At 44.2% G+C, this 15,681-nt stretch overlaps 1 protein-coding gene across 9 annotated transcripts in view; it reads right to left on the reverse strand.

Moving 5' to 3' along the window:
- Positions 1–15,681, reverse strand: part of FHOD3 (formin homology 2 domain containing 3) — a 396,327-nt gene that overhangs the window by 232,685 nt on the left and 147,961 nt on the right. The window lies entirely within an intron of this gene.

Genomic DNA, 15,681 nt, shown 5'->3' on the forward strand with positions numbered 1-15,681 from the left:
CACAGCTAAAACAGAATTCACCCTTCCACCACCCTCCTTCCTTGCCTCACATCCAGTACCACCCCGCTTCCTGCAGCTGGGCTGAGAAAGCTTTGTGGTGCCACCATTTCCCTGGTGTCTTATGGTCACCATCAGAGACCCAAAGGAAGCATGGTGGCTCTAAGGACTGACTGGCTCCTTTGATGATAGGAACCCAGCCTCGGCTGGGCCTATATCTGAGCTCTCACTCAAGGATGGGCCCTGGCTCTGAGCAAGGCAGATGGAGGAGCCCTGGCTTGATATTCTCTAGCTCAAGACTCCTGCCAACTTGTACATCCCCACTATTCAGTGGATCGCATTTAGCATTTACTAGTTAGGCCAGGCCTTGTGAATCAGGAGGTGAACTTGACCCAGGACCCATCCTCCTGAGGCCAAAATGAAGCAGAATAAACAAGGCAATCCACAGTTACTAGGTGGCCAGTGGGATAGCTCTACACAGTGCTGAAGGCACACAGGAGGAAGGGAGAGTCCAGTTCTTCTGGTGTATGCAGGACTCCTGGGAGCATGGATTCTGCTCAGCTTCCCAGAACCCAAGCTTGGCCCTGACCCAGGTGGCTTAGGGTTGGGTTCCTCACACTGGATATTAGATCACCCCATTATAAATCATCCAACACATATTTCCTGAGCAACTGCCAGGCACTGTTCTAGGCACTGGGTGTATAGCCATGAAGAGTGAACTTAATAAGAGCAAAGACTAGGCCATCAGACGGCCTTCGTTTCAAAGCCAGTGTCACCACCTATTACCTATGTGACCTTGGGCAAATACTTCACCCCTCTGAACCTTGGATTACCCATCTGTAAAACTGAATAGATAATAGATTTAGAGGAAAATTATTTTTGTATTACATTGAACACTAATGTGATGGAGTGGAATGCAAATTTAAAATATTTCGATAGACTAAAAGAGTTCAAAGCAGTGTCAGGCTGCTGGCCAGCCACTCTGTGTGCGATAATGGGCAAAGCCACATGCAAGCGGCATGGTCTTGGGTGGAAGGGCATCAGACACTAAAAGACCTAAAAGAGTGGGAAGAGCCTGGTTTTGAGATGGATATGCCCACTTTGCATGGTGGCTCTGGAAGTGAACAAACTCCCATCTGAAAGAGATTCAAAACCATGTCGGGTACATGGTGCTCAGCATCTGCATGGCAGCAGCTTCCTCAAAGGCCTCCCCCTCTGGACATCTTTCCTTCTTCCCACCCACTCTCCAGACCAAGGCTAGAGGGAACGGGTGAAAATGACCACCTGATGACACCACTACTCCCATTAAAGCCTTCAGTGGCTGCTGACTGCACTGAGAATGAAATCCAGAATCCCTTGCATGGCCCACCAAGCCCCTGGTCATGCAGCCCTGGCCCCCACCCTCGCTGTGCTGCAGACACTCTGGTGTTCGCTCAACAACTTGGGCAGGCCAGCCCCTCTAGACTCATAACCCACACACACCGATACTAAGCGGCAGAGGCAGGATTCTGTGGGGGATGGCGTCTGACCCCAAGGCCTCCTGTATATTTGACCACCACGGAATCCACTACCTCTAAATACAATATGCAGCCCACAGTCCCTTGTTAATTATGAAGAGTTTCGATTAGGAGAGAAGGCACTGCCTTTCTGAAAACAAGCAACTGAGAAAACAACCATCCCCAAACTGAACATCTAATTCATTGGGGACCCTAAGAAAGGAGGCCTGAGTGACTCTAAATTGTGTGCATGGCCTTGAAACACCTGAGTCATAAATAAATGGGGTGAACTACGGTACCCCTGTTAGGACTCAGGTTCCCGGGGATGATCACTTCTTCCCATTTCCATGGCTAACATCTCAGAATTCTCAAACCTCAGAGAAACAGGCTTTGTTTTTTGCCAGTACTACTACTGACAAATGAGACTAAAGCTATTGGGAGCAAGCATGGAGCGACACACCCCCTGAAGAAGAAAGGCAGATTTTTCCTCTCCAGGAAGAACGTTACTGGAAGAGAGAGTGCCTCTTTATACGTAATAAGGCTTGCATTGTAAAACGGATTTACAGTGTCACAGCCAGTCTCCTCTAGTTACTCACAATCTGTCACGGCTTCTGAGTCTTGGGAATGAGAATGATAGCTGTGTTCTGATTGTTACGGTTTTAGTACTTTGTGCTATAGTCAAAACAATGTTTTTTTAAAAATAGGGAATAAGTGTCATTAGAACAAATTAGCTGAGAATGACTTAATACTTTGTTGAGGATTTTTACATCTAGATTCATAAGGAACACCAATCTGTAGTTTCGTATACTAGGGTTGACACTGAGGCAATGCTGACCTCATCAGTTGGAAGCATTCCCTCCTTTTCTACTTTCAGAATGAGTTTGTGTAGCTTTTGTATTCTTTCTTCCTTAAATGTTTGGCAGAATTCTCCAGGGAAGCCCCCTGGGCCTGGAATTTTTTGTTGTTGTTGGAAGGTTTTCAGCTATAAATTCTATGTCTTCTATTAAGATAGGGCTATTCTGATTACCTATTTCTTTTTTAATGGGCTTTGGTAATTTGTGTCTTTCAAGGGATTTCTCTTTCACCTAAGTTATTAAGTGTATAGGCATAAAGTGGTTCATAATATTGCCTATCATCCTATTACTGACTGCAGCAGTCTTCTCTCTTATCTCTGATGCTGGTAATTCGTGTCTTCTCTCCTTTTCACTTGGTCAATTTGGCTAGAGATGTATCAATTTTATTGATCCTTTCAAAGAATCAGCTTTTGATTTCATTGTTTTTTCCACTGTTTTTCTGATTTCTATTTCACTGATTATTCTCTTCCTTCTGCTTGCTTTTGGTATAATTTGCCCTTTACTTTCCAGTTTCCTAAGATAGAAACTTAAATAATTGATTTAGACCTTTCTTCTTTTCTAATGTAAGTACATAATGCTATAAATGTCTAAGCACTGATTCAGCTACATTCCACAAATTTTGATATATTGTGTTTTCACTTTCATTTGATTCAAAATTAAATGAAGTTTACATATTTCACTCAATTCGAAAGGGAATAACTTAATCCTGTGATTTTTTTTGAACTATGATTTATTTAGAAGTACTATGTTGCTTAATTTCCAAATATTTGGGGATTTTCTAGATTTCTCTCTGTCACTGATTTTTCAGTCTAATTTCTCTATACTGAGATCTTGACATATCAATTATTTAAATTTTTTAAGATTGATTTTATGGCCCAGAATTTTTTTTATCTTAATAAATGTCTAATGTACACATGAAAAATATATATATTCTGCTGTTATTGGGTGAACTGCTCCATAAATACCCACTAGGTCAAGTTGAGTGATAGTGTTGCTAAAGTCTTCTGACTGAATTTCTGTTCACCTGTCCTCTATTTTACTATGAGAGGAGTGTTGAAATCACCTATCACTGTGGATTTGTCTATTTCTTCTTTCAGCTTTATGAGTTTTGCTTTACATCCTTTGAAGTTCTGTTGTTAGGTGCAGTCCCAGTTAAGGTTGCTATGGCTTTCAGGTGAATTGACTTTTATCATTATGTAATGTCTCTCTTCATCACTGACAATATTCCTTGTTTTAACGCCTACTTTTCTAATATTTTCTAACGCTAATATGGTCATTTAGTGTGTGGTTAGTGTTTTCTGGGTGTATCTTTTACCATCCTTTTATATTTAACTATCTATGTAGAGTTTCTAGTAGGTATGAATGCAGCTTGTTTTTATCCAATCTGACTATCTTTTAACTGGTCTGCCTTCCCTGTATTTTTAACCTTTAGGACATCACAAATGACTCCTCTGTGGCACTGAACAGAGACCTTCAGGGAGCCCTGATGAGAAATATCCTTGTACAAATGCCAATGATATCTTTGAGTGGTGCCAAAAAACTCTCCCCCTTCTTTTTTTGCCATGCCTTTTCATTAAAACAAACTAGAATTTCTACTCAAGAAGTAAGTACTCTGCATTCCAATTGTCTTTCTTTTTTTAACTACTTATTATTCATTTTACTTAAATAATTGTTGGTTCCAAACAATGCTGAAAAATAAAATGGTTCCCAAATAACAATTATTTTTTATGTAAGAAAATTATCACTACAAACTTCAGAGATTCACAAATTTATTTTTTTAAATATATCTTTATTGATTTCAGAGAGAGGAAAGGAGAGGGAGAGAGAGAGATGGAAACATCAATGATGAAAGAGTCATTGATCGAGCCCGAAACCCGGGCATGTGCCCTGACAGGGAATCGAACCCTGATCGCCCGGATCCTAGGTTGACGCTTAACCACTGAGCTACGCCCGGCCAGGCGAGATTCACAAATTTTAAAGCTTGTTTTTTTAATATCCAAGCTCAAAAAATCAGCCAACCTATATAAGAATATTATGTATTTCTGCTGAAGTGACCTTTAGAACACTTTGTTTCTTTAATTCCATAAAGCTATAAAGTACTAGGTGAAGTCTAGGAAATCTTTCCATCTAGCACCTAGGTTGTAGCTTTTTTTTTTTTTTTTACCTTTGTTATAAGTGATGGGCAGTGAAGTTTCATTTTTATGGACAAAGATACCCTCTCCCAAAGGACTACAAACCTTTCCTTTTCCTCTGCAATCAACACTTTAACAAATGTCATCAGTTGGTGCCTATGTCATATGAGAACAATACTATGGCCATTACCATTGTGGTTGAAATTTAAATGACCAAATACTCATTCAAAGAGATATTACTCTAGATTACTGATTTTTGGACAAGATAATTGATATTATCTCTCTACAAAGAACCAATATCATGTGTAAAATTAAATCATAGTGCTTAACTAAAACAAAATTTCCATTTATAGTGATACCAAAAAGCCTCTATACCCTACCTGGCTTATTCTATTGATTCTTATTTTTATTTATTTTAAAATTATAGCTGACATGCAATATTGTATTAATTTCAGGTGTACAACATAGTGGTAAGACATTTATTACTTAGAAAGTAATCTCCAAGATAAGTCAAATAACCATCTGTCACTTACATAGGTATTACAATATTATTGACTACATTCCCTATGCTATACATTACATCTCCATGACTAATTTTGTAACTGACAATTTGTACTTAATACCCTTTGCCTTTTTTGCCCCTCCCCCCATGCCATCTGACAACCATCAGTTTGTTCTCTGTAGCTATGAATTTGTTTCTGTTTTATTTTGTTGGTTCATTTGTTTTGTTTTGTTTAGATTCCCCATGTATGTGAAATCATGGTATTCGTCTTTCACTTAGGTTCATCCATGTTGCCATAAATGGCAAGATTTCCTTCTCTTTTATGACTGAGTAATATTCTACATCTTTATTCATTCCTCTATCAATGAATAGCTAGGTTGCTTCCATATCTTGGCTATTGTAAGTAATGCTGCAATGAACATAGGGGTACATATATCTTTTCAAATTAGTGTTTTCATTTTCTTCAGATAAATTCCAAAAAATAGGGTTGCTGAATCATATGGTAATTCTATTTTTAACTTTTTAAGGAATCTCCATACTATTTTCCATAGTTGCTGCACCAGTCTGCAATCTTACAACAGTACATAAGGGTTCTGTTTTCTCCACATCCCTGCCAACATTTATTCTTTGTAGTCTTTTTGATAATAGACATTCTGGCACAATGAGATCTCATTGCGGTTTTGATTTGCATTTCCCTGATGATTAGTAATGTTGAGCATCTTTTCATGTGTCTGTTGGGCATTTGTATGTCTTGTTCTGTTGATTTTAACATGCATTTTAGGAGACACCACTGTTTACCAAGAGGTTAGGAAGGATTAAGGATGGAGGGTGTTTGTAAATGACATATAATTTGTCATTTTATGAGAGGCACAATTCCTGCTGGTAGAAAAGGAGCCAGTAGATGTTTCACCATGGCAGATATTACAGTCAAACCAAAGATTGCCGATAGCCCTTTGATGTGGCTTATGAGCAGCCTACATAGGCCAAAGGAGCAGCATTCCTTCCCACAGCCTAGGCTCTGGCTTCCTTGCTGCTGGGTTTTGTAGTCTGCAGCTTTTACTGCTGGGGGACACTCTGAGTTCAAGGAACTGGGTGCTCCTTTTGTGATGCACCCTGGCTCACCATACAGAAAGTCAAACTCACCATGGTTGTGTGGCCCTCCCTTCAACTTAAACTAGAATAAAAAGGGCTCACCTAGAAACAGAGCATGGACTGCTAGCTTCCAAGAATATGTCACTCATGGATGCATTTCCTATTGAACATCAATCACTCCTTCTTTAGAAGCAGCCTGTCTATGCAGCATTCAGGTGTGATTCTCAGGGCTGGGTTATACCGTGAATGCAAGGCTTCCTCAGTGTAGGATGACTGATAACCTTGGTGCTTCCTTGTTCTGCTATCAGTGTCTACAGGCTCTGCTCTCTCGCTCTCTCTCTGGGTCTTACGTGCATGTGTCCATGGGGCTGTGTGTGCAAATGTGGGTGCACATTTGACTTCAGCCTGTGGATGATGGAACAGAGCTTGAAGGTCCTCTGACCCTCCACTTATACCTGATACACTGTGTAGACAGTGCTAATGGGCCCCACATGCCAAGGAAGGAAATTCCATGTGTGCACATTGTCTGAAAATCAGGCGGTGCAAAAGAAAAAAACCCCACGTGTTGAGTGGGGAGAGGCCTAGGGCCCACCCTAAGTCAGCAAGAGGGCAGCTCCAGAGACTTCACCTGCATGTGAACTTCACCCTTCTCCCAGGAACTCAGATGTTCTCCCTTCTTTTCTTTGTCCACCTTGATGATGACTACATGCAAATGAGGGTGCTGCAGCCCCTCCCAGGGGCCAGTGCAGTGAGAAGACAGTTCCTGACACCCCAGGCCCAGCTTGAGAGCACAAAATAAGAGCATCTGGGGAAAAGGTGCCTCCGTGAAATATGGGTCCCTTCCTGGTGAATGTCAAAAAAGCACAACAGTAAAGCCTAAAGTACAATACTTATGTATAAAATGGGTGAAAAAAGTAAAGGGATTGAGAGGTACAGATTGTTAGTTACAAAATAGTCACGGGATTGTAAAGTACAGCATAGAAAATACAGTCGATAATACTGTAATAACTACATATGGGGCCAGCAGGCAGGTACTGAAAATATAGGGGAAACACTTTATAAAGTATATGATTGACTAACAATTATGCTGTACACCTGAAACTAATACAATATAATACTGAATGCAAAAAACAAAGAAAAAAAATAGTGCTGGGATCAGATTGGAGTCCCAAAGGTTGGTCCTTCTCCTGAAGCTTTGAGGTTGCCAGGTGGGAGGTATACAAAGAGGGACCCCTTCCACCAGCACAACCCGAGGGGTGGCCAGTAGCTCAGGCTGCAGAAGCTCCAGGGAAGAGGCAGGCCCACGGCCAACAGCTGGGGAGAAACTGGGAAGTCGATTATATATTATGTCCAGCACAGCTAGTGCATGGCAAATAAATGGATGCGTGCATTTATTCTCCTACCAAGTTGAATGTACCACTACAATCATTTGTGTGGCATTAGCCTTTGAGTAAAGGGCAATTAGGAGCCTACATTTGGTGGGGAAAAGAGATATAATCACATCATTTGTTACAGTTTCATAATTGCTCTCTCATATTTTCTCTCCACGGTCCTTGTCTTTTAAAATGAAACATGTTCCTTTAAGAGATGCAATTAATGTGTTACACTCTAAACTAGCTTAGAATCACACGGAGTAAAGGGCAAATTAGTTAAAGGCCACTGGGAACCATTCCCGCTTTGTGGTTAGGAAGGAAACCTGCGTGGTCCACAAATATCAGCGCTGAAAAGCACAGCCAGAGAGGTCCCGTGCCTCCTGCTCAGCCAAGAGCACAATGAAGTAAACCTCAGCGTGTGGGGAAAGAAAGTCCAGAACATTAGCAGGAACCAATGAAAAAACTAGAACCAATTTACCTCAGCAAAAGAATGTGGACGGGAGGAACCATAGGCATCTGTGAGTGTGCCAAGGGAAGTGGGACAGTGAAAGATGCATCTAGAATAGCATGCTTTCAGGCCATTAAAATCACTGACTTGAAGACAAACCATGACAACACACCCTTCTCTCACCAAGTGTCAAACACATTCACCAAGTGAGACTTGGACAAAGACCCCGAAGGCCCTGCTCTGCACAGGGAGACAATAACTTTCCTTTACCCTCAGGCTGCTAAAACTGACATCCCATTGAGGAAGCAGATTTATTCCTAGGCAAAATGCCCATGCTTCTGTTTAAAAATCTGTTTGCACCAGTCAGGCAGTATGACCATCATGATGTTTCAGGTGCAGCCACGAGATGTGAATTCTTCCTTTGCCAGGATGTAGCTGTGTGACATTTGCTTTCAGACTCACCAGTGAGAGAGGGCTGGTGAAGCACAGCTCTGTGGAATGTGACAAAAAGACAGCCTGCAGAAAATCAGTGGCCAAGCTTGGGCTCTGCTCCTTTCTCCGCCAGGAAGCCCACAGCTCAGCTACTGTCAGCACTAAGTCAAAAGAATTCCACTCTGGAAATTCTTCCCATGAATTCAAATAAGCCACATGATACACTGATGACTGGGAAGTACAACTCACTGCAACCTGCAACTGTTGCTTCAATACTACATGCATGTTGATACTTTAAAGGGGGTGGGGGGGGGGGGAACAGTAGAAATTTTACTTTTCAGTGAAAACAGTGCTTGGTCAGATTTTGGAAATCATCTTTCTCCAGTGGTTTTTAAGGTTTTGGAGTCACAGACTCATTTGAAAGTCATATACAAGCCACAAAATGATGTTCAGACACACAAAATGTTAATGCTTCCTGGGGGCCTTCAGGAAATTTTTAAGGACATGAGCTAAGAGTCCTAGATCTAATCCCACATCTTCATTTCATAGGTGAAGAAACTAAGGCCGGAGAAGTGACTTGGTTGGGGGCCCCAGTGCTGGGATTAGAGGCTCTCAGAAGAGGGGGAGAGTAACTGGAAAAGGCCAGTAGAAATGGAATTGGCCATATGTTCTGTTTGTACAATAAAAATAAGCACTGGGCCACTGAGGGTCATTCACATCCTAACCATGACACTCACATCAGCACGTAAATTCAGAGAGAACACACATAGAAAAGCAAGGGCTTTTGTTCTGGAGGCCGCTGTGAGAAGTGGTGGTGGTGATGAATAGGGATTGAAGGTGGCCCTGCTCCTCCAATTAGACAAGCAGCAGCCCATTCAGCCTGAGGATGAAGAACCTAAATGTAAATGATGACAAGGTCTTGAGACCTGATGAGACAAGCCTGCTTAAGACGACCTTATTTAAACCCAAATTCCCTTGGAATACCGTCACACTTGAAACATATACTTGTAACATAATCCTTAGAATATTCCTTTATTGATTACTTACTAAGCAGGTATTATGCTGAGCACTAGGGTTACAAGGACAAATGAAGACAGTCTCGGCCATCAAGAGTCGTTGGTCTAATGTCCCCAAATTATGCAAATGCCGTGTGTGAGAGGGTAACCGCAACACTACGGGGCCACAGAGGAAGGAGCGGGAAAACCCGTGAGCCTGGGCCTGACAGTGGAGATTCAGAGGAGGTGACACTGAGCAGACTTCAAAGGTTAAGTAAAAATGCTGTGCAGAGGGGAAGCTGAGGAAGGGAAAAGAGCAACTATGCAGCCGGGATGGCAGCAGAGGGAAATGGTGTGTTCAGAAAGGACAACCACTCCAGCACGGCCAGTGCGCCTGCAGGCTGAGGCCCTGACTGCATCAGGCTGGGGACAGAGGGAGAGCCAGCACAGAGAGGGGTCCATGCTGCCATGTCATTGAGTTTCCACTTTCTGTCTCTCAGGCAGTGACAGAGGGTTCTGAGGGATTTTAAGTAGAGAAGGGATTTCATGAGACAGGGTTTTATTAAGTTCACTGCTATCATGGACAGCCAGGGCAGAGGAATTAGAGGTGAAGTGGGGGCAGGAAATGGCCTTTGGAATCAAGGGATGATAGGTCTGTGCTAGAACAGGGGGGATGGTGAGAAGGGATCAATCTGAGAGAGATTTAGGGACAGCGCTGAACACAGGACATGGGGAGTGACAGACTCCCAGAGCTCCAGCTTGGCTGACTGGACTTGTGGGGAGGCTATTCTCTGAGACATAGGACACGGAGGAACATGGGCAATCTATGCCCTGAAATGAACCCCCTAAAAGAGTATTCCCAATTACTATATACAGATGAGAATGTTGGGCTGTGAAGAAGGCTGGTAAGGGAAAAATGACTTATTTGAAATACGGTATTGGAGGAGAGCTCTACAGATACCCTGTACCACCAGAAAGACAAACAAGTGAGTCCCAGAGCAAATCAAACCTGTAACATTGCTGGGAGCAAAAATGGCAAAACTGAAGCTGTGCGGGGTTCTTTGGAAAAGACAGTGCTGCTGGGAAAACAGAAGACAGCAGGAAAGGAGGAAGACCAAATATGAGATGGGCGGACTCCATAAAAGAAGCCATAGGCATGAGTCCGCAGGAGCTGAGCAGGGCTGTTCAGGACAGGATATCACTCATTCATAGAATTTCCAGGAGCCGGAGCCGGCTCGATAACATGCAATACCCACAAAAGAGCTCAATACTGTCCTCAAATCTCTGGGATCAAAAGAAACCTCCTGCTCCAGCGTTCAGGCTCTGGCCTGGAACGGGGTTTCCTCTTCTCTCACCATCCCCTGCCCTGGGCGCCAGCTCAGCTCCTCCTGGAAAACCTCTCAGGCCCCTCTCCGTGAAGTCCTACTGTTCACCTGTATTGGAACACCTGTCACAAAGGGCTGGAATGAGTTCTGATGATGGTGTTGTCTCATGTTTTATTGCCTATTTTTTCACCCTACAAATCAGCCATTATTACTAATTTTATACAGTGTTTCTCTAAATATTCCCAACATGTCATGATTCTTTTGCAATTCTACCGCTTCATTAAACTGTAAGCTACTAAATGTCAGGACCCATGAATAACTTACCTCTTATAACCCCAGTGCCTAGTATCTCAATAAATGATTAACTGATTGACTGAGTTCACTATGAGACCTAGGAGGATCATGTATCTTCCAGATTCCCAACCCCCACCCCCAACATCTGTCCTGGTCACAACTTTACAGGTTAGCCAAACCTAAGGACATTCTAGAGTCCTGCCTTCTGTGAATGGTCCAGCCCCCAAAGTCACAGCCCTATTCTGCCATGTCCCTTTGGCCACACTGCCAAAGAAGACATGAGAATCATATCCAGACTCATAACTGCCAACACATGGAAACAACCAAGATGTCTTTAAATCAGTGAATGCATAAACAAAATGTGGTACATCAGACCATAGAACACTATTCAGAGATAAAAAAGAAATGAGCCATCACAAAAGATGAGTCACAAAAAGATGTGGAGGAACCTTAAATGTTTATTACTAAGTGAAAGAAGCCAATCTGAAAAGGCTACATACTGTACAATTCCAACTATATGACGTTTTGGAAAAGGCAAAGCCATGCAGACAGGAAAAGTATCAGTGGTTGCCAGGGGCTTGGAGGGAGAGAGAGAAGGGTGCAGAGGTGGAGATGGGGGAGTAAGGGGGCAGGGAAGCTATGCTCTGTGATATAACGGTGGATACATGTGATCACATATTTGTCCAAACCCACAGAATGTATAACACATAAAATTAACTCAAATGTAAACTATGCACTTTAGCTAATAATAAAGGTTGGAGGGGTATAGGGGAATTCTCTGTACTTTGTGCTCAATTTTTTCTGTAAAATTAAAACCATCCCCCCAATAAAGTCTTTTTTAAAAACTCCTCTCCGAAGGTGAGCCCCCAGGAAGTGAAAGGCCAAGAGCTGAGAGATTATGAAGGACACTGCTCTCTTCACAAACCCTTCTGCACCTGTGCAGCCTCAGGCCTGAGACTTTCCTTGTGCACTTATGAGACCTCCCACTCCAGAGCCAACTCTCATCCATGCCATTTCCCTGCAGCCCCTGGCAGCATCCAGCACAGGGTCAGTGCTCGGTATATGGCTGATGGGCACACGGATATGTTCTACTGCCTGAGCCCAGTAATATGTTGACCTGGAATCCCCAAAAGAGGGTCCATGGGTAGGTCTTAGGTATGTCTTATGTCTGTAGGTGTTTATAGCCCAGGTCTGTCACCTTCTCTGGCTTCCAAAGAGCACAAAGGACTTTGAGAACCTGGACATTCCAGGATGCTTCTTTGTATCCCCAGCAGGCAATCCTGGCTCTTTCCCTCTTTCCTTCCTTCAATCACTGGCCATTTGTCGGGTTCCAAAGGCCAGGCCAGGCCAGGCCGGGAACTAAAACAGACAAACAAGGCCTAACCTGGCTTGATAAAGCTCAGAGTGGGTGGAGCAAATGACTTGTCAGCCGAGGACAGCAGGCACTCCAGGCACTGCAACAGAGAGGAGCCACCCCACTAAAGTGACAAACAGCCTCCAAGGAGCTATTGACCAAGTGGCCGCACCAGGCTTGAAATTATATGATTTTGCGCTGGTTGCTTTTCTGTCATCACCATCTTGCTGAGCCCCACCCAGCTTCCCAGTGTGTTACCTTGGAAACCCCTCTGCCACCCTGCTCATCTTCACTGAGGAAAGCAGCTCAGGCAGAGCCAGGTACTTCTGGGTCTGAATTGATTCGTAGGAAACTTTTTTCCCCTGTTTGAAGGAGCTGGTTAGCTTTAGGCCCAGCAAAGTGCACTTCCATCTGCTCCCATCTTTGCTTGAACAAAGCTTCCCTTCTCAGAGGCATAGAGGCCAGGGTCAGCTAGTGCAGGCCACTCAATGAACTGAAATTCTGCTTAAGACACACCTTCTTTCTTCCAGGGATCAAAGAATGGTAGAGAAGGTTCCTCAGAAACCATCTAGTCCCACTGCCTCCCTCTGCATTGCCCAATCCACTGCAGCCCTGCACATGTGCCCAGAAGGGTCAGCGCTTGGCCACTACCCTCTAAAAAGGCTGCTGACCCAGGGGAATCAGATCATTAGCATCTGAAAGCAGCAAAAACACTCAGAGGCAGCCAGTGTTGTGACAAACAGGTGTGGAGACCTTTTACTTCAAATGAATTGCTTCAGAACTCTGCTCCTCTGTCTCTATCTACAGTACAGGTCTCCCTCTCTCCCTCTCTCCCTCTCTCCCTCTCTCCCTCTCTCCCTCTCTCCCTCTCTCCCTCTCTCTCTCTCTCTCTCTCTTCCTTTCTCTTCCCCTCATTCCACCCCTGTAAATGCCTTGGCCGTCTGCCCTCCCCCTCTCTCTCTACACTTTCTTCTTCCTTTCTCTTCTCCCCTAACTAGGAATCTGGAGAACCTCAAAATATTTACTTTATTTATGGCCTTTTATCATTCCCTGTCTTTATTTTAGAATTAAGTTGAAACACTGAAATGTATGCTTTTTCAACATTACAGATATTTCTCTTCCTAGTCCTCTAAGCAGCAACAAAGAAACTGCACTGCGAGTCAGCTGAGTGCAGGGTGTGTTTCCCCTGCAGTGGCCGAGCGCATGGCAGCCACAGCCTGCAGCTCAGCCCTCCTCACCCCTGCCAGCAGGGCCTAAAGGGAAGAGAGGCATCCTGAGCAAACTAGTTCATTGTCTCTTCTCTCAGCTCTTCTGGAAGCATCCAAAGTCCACTGGAGATCACCTCTCTCAAGGTATGAGGCCCAACTCTGCTTTACTCTCCAGGGAGCAAATTTAAGAGAAGAGAACTATCCCAGCACAAGGGCACAAAAATCCCATAGCCACCCCACCAGCCCTGAGGACACATATTGAAACTGAGACCCTCTTCACCAAGTCCTGATAGTAGCCAGGACTGGCCTAGTCTTGGCCTCAGCAAAGCACCCCACTCTCCCCAGCCTCAGTTCTCAGAAGCTGCCACCCTCAGCCCCTGACCTCCTCTCCTGCCCACCACTGGGGGAACTGTATCTTCTTCACCTGCCCTGCCCTGCCCTCCCAGCTGGCAAGGTCCTCGCCCTGCACCCAGCACTGCCCTGGTTTGCACCTGGCCTTCTGCATCTCTCTCCATCGCCTTGGGCAATACCAGCATCTAGACTCCTAAACTGATGTTTGCATTTCGGAAGAGATTCCTCTCTGTGCCTGGGTTTTCTTCATCAGTAAAACAGGATTGAAAATGCACATTCCAACATTCTGAAGCACTGCAATGATGAACACAATACTGTTGGTAAAACACCTGGCACATCTGTGCTCAACATAGTCTTTCCCCTTCTCTCTCCAACCCCAGAGGCTTCCGTAAAATTTCTAAAAACTGGTCAAGATACTTCCCGTAGTGACTAGTCAGGCCCTTCACGGGCACTGCACTCTGGGCTGGCAAGGCACCTCCTGTCATCTGTCAGTTCCTTCTCACTGTGCTGGGAAAGGTCACCTGAGCTCAGGCAGCCCTGGCTGGGCCCTGGGGGTGCCTCTCCAAGGCATGATCACTGCCTCAAAGAGATGGCCTCTTCCTGGGGTCAATAGCTCTTGACAGGGAGAATGGTCACCATCCCTGCCCTCAACACTTTGAGGAAAAAGAAGTGACTGTCTAATCCCTAGAGAGAAGATAAGGATCATTAGCTGGGGTCAAAAGGGAACAATCTGGCATCAATCATGTCACTGAGCAGAGATAGCAAAACTCAGTGGTTCACCTGACCCACCCCATGGGGCCAGGCGCTTCCGTTAAGTATTCTTCAAGATGGAAACAGCCATTCATCTACAGTGAGTAGCCTACGATGCAAACAAAACTGCACCAGTGAAAAGGACTTTTAAAACAACTCTTCTGATTAAAGTCTATTCACCAACCAAGGGAGAGGGGTTGCATTTTTATAATTAAGTACATCAAACCTTAAATATTGGTTTTGTCTTGTAACAAATTCAGATTTGAACTGAGGGTTTCTACACATCGAAAGGACAATCTGCATCCCGATTCTCCCTGACCATCTGACACTTTCCCTCTGGGTTTATTTCCAGATGGTTCCAAGGTCCCGTGCCAAGGAGGGCTAAGCCCAGGGTGCCACGGAACTGCAGCAAGTCATCACAGTGAGAACACAAAGTGACCCTTCAGCAACTGTTCATCCCCTCTCTCCTAACAGCACCTCTCTCCTAACAGCTAGGTGAGTCCAACATATTGGAGAATGTAATTAGGAAACACTGTGGATGTGGCTCAAATTTCTGGCAAACTTACATTACAAGGAATAGGACCAGAAAACCAAGGTTAGACGCCTCGGTGACATCAGTACAGCCCCCACCGTATCCTCAGGGAATAAATTCCAAGACCTCCAGTGGCTGCCTGAAACCCCAGATAGTACCAAACCCTATACACGCACACACTTTACGGCTTCTCTTTGGCATATCCGAATTGTCAGCATCACTACTCTTGCACTTTGGAGCCATCATTAAGTAAAATAAGAGTTACTTGAACACAAACACTGCAACACCATGTCCAGTTGACCTGATAACCAAGATGGATAAGTGATTAGTGGAGGGCAATGCACACAGTGTGGATACTCTGGACAAAGGGATGATTCATGTTCCAGTCAAGACAGAGCCGGACAGCACAAGATTTCATCGCACTACTCAGAACAGTGTGCGATTTAAAACTTCCGAATTGTCTGTTTCTGAAATCTCCCATTTAATATTTTTGGACCACAGTTGACCACAGGTAACTGAAACTGCAGAAAGCAAAACCGCGGATAA

Source organism: Miniopterus schreibersii (genome assembly GCF_964146895.1).
Source record: "Miniopterus schreibersii genome assembly, chromosome: 10".
Lineage (NCBI taxonomy): Eukaryota > Metazoa > Chordata > Mammalia > Chiroptera > Miniopteridae > Miniopterus > Miniopterus schreibersii.